Below are 4,292 nucleotides of genomic sequence, written 5' to 3'. Positions count from 1 at the left end.
TATATATATATATATATATATATATATATATTATAAAAATTAGATTTTATTTAAATTTTGAGTAATTGGGGAAAAATGAATTTGTAGGGAAATTGCGAGGATTCCCTTGCAAAATCATCGCATACTCTCTTCACCCTCACAAGCAAGCAAGAAATTGTGGTGATTCTGATCTATGTGGATATATCATCATCACAGGAAGCAACGAGGAAGGTATCATCTCTACTAAAGCTTTTCTTAAATCTAGCTTTGATATTAAAGATTTAGGTGAGCTAATGTACTTTCTAGGGATATAAATATGCCGCTCTAAAGAGGGGCTTTTATTATCTCAAAGAAAGTACACACTTGATCTTTTAAATGAGGCAGAAAAGCTTGGAGCAAAAGTAGCTAAGACACCACTTGAAGAGGGTTACAAAGTCTTGCGTGAGGGGGAGATTGAGGACACTCCTTTTGGTGACTTTAAGCTCTATAGAAGAATGGTTGGGAAGCTGATCTATCTCACCATTACAAGACCAGACATCTGCTTTGCTGTGAATCAAGTCAGCCAGTATATGCAAGCACCAAAGGTTCACCATTGGAATATGGTGGAGAGGATCATGAGATATCTAAGGGAGGCTCTTGGTCAAGGTGTTTGGATGGATTGCAACAAGAGCACTGAAATTGTGGGATATTGTGATGCAGATTGGGCTGGAGATAGAGTGAACAGGAGGTCTACTACTGGTTATTGCACCTTCATAGGAGGCAATCTGGTTACTTGGAAGAGCAAGAAGCAGAAGGTGATATCATGTTCAAGTGCTGAGGCAGAATACATAGCAATGAGGAAGCTGACCAGTGAGCTCATTTGGATCAGAAACTTGCTAAGGGACTTGGGCATAGACACAACAACACCAATTACAATGCACTGTGATAACCAAGCAACCATTCATATAGCTTCAAACTCATTGTTTCATGAGAGAATAAAGCATATTGAAGTGGATTGTCACAAGGTTAGACAAGCTGTGGAGCAGAAGATCATTCTACCTTGCTACACTAGAAGTGAACACCAGCTAGCTGATATCTTCACCAAAGGAGCAAGCACCAAAGACTGTGAGTTCATTCATCCAAGATTGGGACTCATAGACTTGCCTAGATCATGATACTCTTAAGCCACGAAGCATCTACTCTTTTTCCTCTTGTGAGTTTTTGTCCCATTGGGTTTTTCACACAAGAGTTTTTAACGAGGGATGTCTTCATGGGTTCCAAGCTCAACCATACCTTATGGTTAAGCTTGAGTGGGAGTATTGACATAAATATAGAACCAGACTTGAGAACAAGTCACTAGACTTGAGAACAAGTCACCAGACTTGAGAACAAGTCACCAGACTTGAGAACTAGAATTAAGAACCAAACTTGAGAAGCAGCCTTGCAAGTTCAAACTCGTCCAAGATGTGTTCAAAGGTCAACCAGACTGTTGGCAAGATCAAAGACAAGTTGGAGTTCTAAATTAGTTAAAGTCACATGATCTAGTTAGAGGAAAGAGGAAGAAAGAACTGTTGAGGTGTTGTCCCTTTCAGCACATCTTGCAGCACCATTCTTTATTATTTCTCTCTTTGTTTGTATCCCAGCTCTGGGCCTTTAAGTATTGTAACATTGTGAACTAATTGAATCAAGGAAACCAAATCCTTCTTTTACTTTATCTCTCTTACTCTTGAGTTACTCTCTCTCTCTTGTTTTTGAGCATTATCTCTCTTGTTCTTCATTTTCTTTCAAGGGGAGGCTAAATCAGAAGCACAAAGCTGGTTCTGACTCGCTGAGGTAACCTCGTTTAGTTTCAATGCAGCATATCCATCTCTAGAGATTTGAAGCCCATAATTCTTCTTTGGCACATAAGCAGCACCTGCCTGCCTCTTTTGCTTAAAAGATGATTTATCTGATTCCATAGAGGTATTTCTTTGTCCACAAAAACTTTCTAAGCCAATGGACAAAGCTTGGAACATGCCTATTTTGCTTAAAAGATGATTTATCTTATTCCTTAGGGGTTTTTCTTTGTCCACAAAAACTTTCGGAGCCAATGGACAAAGCTGGGATTTATGATCAAGCGCGTTACATACATGAAATAAAGGTGGCAGCCGCGGATATGTGACTGAGATAACTTGAATACCACCATCTTCTCGTTCAACTTCAACTTTTTCAGCAAGGGCTGCATCAAATCAACTACAACCTTGATCTCAGTCGAAGATACTGAAGTGAAAGGTTTGGCATTCACTATTACACCAATAGTTTTGGAGATAATCGGTAATCCTTCATCAGTAAGAAGATCAAAAAGAACATTTGAAACCTTTACCCAGACATGAGCTTTTTGAAGCGATGGAGGATCAAAAGTGAATGAAGCTTTCCATTTTGTCACAAAAAGGGTGAGTCCTAACTTTCAAAAGTTCATGTTGAAGAACCCTCTGCCTTAGAGATTTAGACAGTATATGGAAGAGATAAGTATTTGCTGAGAGATTATGAATAGTAACCGTCCTATCTTTTCCATAGAGGAAGTTTAGAACATCCAAATTTTACCATAAGGTAGATTACCGTAGAAAATCCCAAATTTCGTCAAAGTAACTGAAACCATAGACTTTGGGAATTTAATTGCTGACTTTGAGCGCTCTGTCCAACTAAAAGTAGAAGCTGCAGAGAATTGAAATTTCTCAGTTGGAGTGACTACCTCTAGAATAGTGCCGAAAGTAACAGACGGATGGGGGGGGATGGCAATTAACGAACACCACCGTTCTTCGCAACTCCAAAACAGTTGGAGTAGAACCCGAAGATAGAATGAGCTAGTAAAATCAGGTAGAACCTCTATTGAAGAGGAGATATTCGCTTGAGGCATGCGAGATAGAATCCTTCATAACTACATCAGAGGCGAGAGAAGAAGCGACCTTGGACACATGAGACACATCCAACACTGATGAAGAAGGATCCTAGAAAATTAGGGTTAACAATAGGAGCTAGGAATTTTGACTTTTCGTTTGAGAGGAAAATGCTGTTCGAATAAATGTCTCTAATGCAGTACTTTGTAACCTAGACCCATTAAGTACGACTTCCAAAATCTACAAAAGATACATCCCCTGCGCTACTCTTGTTTTCTTGCTTAAATTGTTAATTTATATATAATGTTTAATATTTTGAACATATAATGGTGTTATAAGATTAAAGTCCATTATGTTTTAGAAAATTGATTTACATACTTTCTTATCTTTTCACTATATGTGTGAGTTATATATCTATGTATGCAATATCTAAACCAACATGATACTGCTCAATATGATTTTATTGAGTGGTGTGGATGATTAAGATGTAAAGAAAATATTTCCCTCTAAAATCAATTCACTAGAGATTGTGTGGATAGAAGGAACCCTAAGAAAACAATGACGTTGGTTCAAATGCGTAAATGAGACATTGTGTTGATGATAAGAAGTTGGGCAAACTGATGTTATTGATCACTAACACTACAAGAAAACGTGGGAGTAAAGACTACGATTTACGACTACAAATGTGTAGTCGTAAATTACCTTCGACTTTACGACTAAGTTACGACTACCTAAATGTTCGTCGTAACTTAGACGTAATTTTGCTACTAATAGTTTTCGTCGCAAATTGGTCGTAAATTAACTTCTCGTTTACGACTACACTTTCATGTAGTCGTAAAGTAGTCGTAAATATACGATTAAGAAACATCGACGCTGTACCATCTGATTAACGACCAATTTACGAGAAATGCAGTTGCACATTGGTGGTTACGTTATTATCAAACGTAAATTCGTTGTAAACCCAAAATCGAAATTTTCCTATAAATATGATCTTCTCTCTCATTCTTAAGATGCACAAAAAAAACCGAGAAAGAGTAAAAAAATGTCTAGAAATATCTATGAGCTTCGGAGTTGGATGTATGCGCATAAAGATTCAAGCGGAAGAGTAACAGAAGAATTTCTCAACGGAGCAGAGATGTTCATGCACCACGCCGGACAGACGTCTCTCACACTAGAAACGGGTAAAATGTTTTGTCCCTGTCGTAAATGCAGCAATACCAAGTTTGCTGCTACTGAAACTGATGTGCCGCAGTCCACAGATCATTACATGGAACCAACTCAGCATGAAATTCAGGACGTTCTGAACATTTCAACCGAGGTTCATGTTTTTCACCGTACCAGACTTGACTTGGATCATGAGGTTTCACAAAATGATCGAAACTTCTTTCTTTTGACTCGATTGGCTCATACTGCACGTACCGGCGACCGTACTGATGGACTGATCGACCCTTTTGATCA

At 38.4% G+C, this 4,292-nt stretch overlaps 1 protein-coding gene and 1 long non-coding RNA gene across 2 annotated transcripts in view; one reads left to right on the top strand and one right to left on the bottom strand.

The window, feature by feature from the left end:
• Positions 1-4,292, bottom strand: part of LOC106297110 — a 16,957-nt gene that overhangs the window by 1,963 nt on the left and 10,702 nt on the right. The gene's annotated exons all lie outside the window — the stretch shown is intronic.
• The window catches only part of LOC106297111, a 7,902-nt gene that overhangs the window by 836 nt on the left and 2,774 nt on the right, over positions 1-4,292 (top strand). Inside the window, exon 2 of the long non-coding RNA XR_001261410.1 lies at positions 2,463-2,466. This is a non-coding gene — a long non-coding RNA (uncharacterized LOC106297111). The remainder of the gene's footprint in view (positions 1-2,462; positions 2,467-4,292) is intronic.

This window comes from Brassica oleracea, chromosome C6 (assembly GCF_000695525.1).
Source record: "Brassica oleracea var. oleracea cultivar TO1000 chromosome C6, BOL, whole genome shotgun sequence".
Lineage (NCBI taxonomy): Eukaryota > Viridiplantae > Streptophyta > Magnoliopsida > Brassicales > Brassicaceae > Brassica > Brassica oleracea.
Note: the sequence above shows the minus strand (reverse complement) of the source record. Positions and strands in the feature narration are given on the sequence as shown.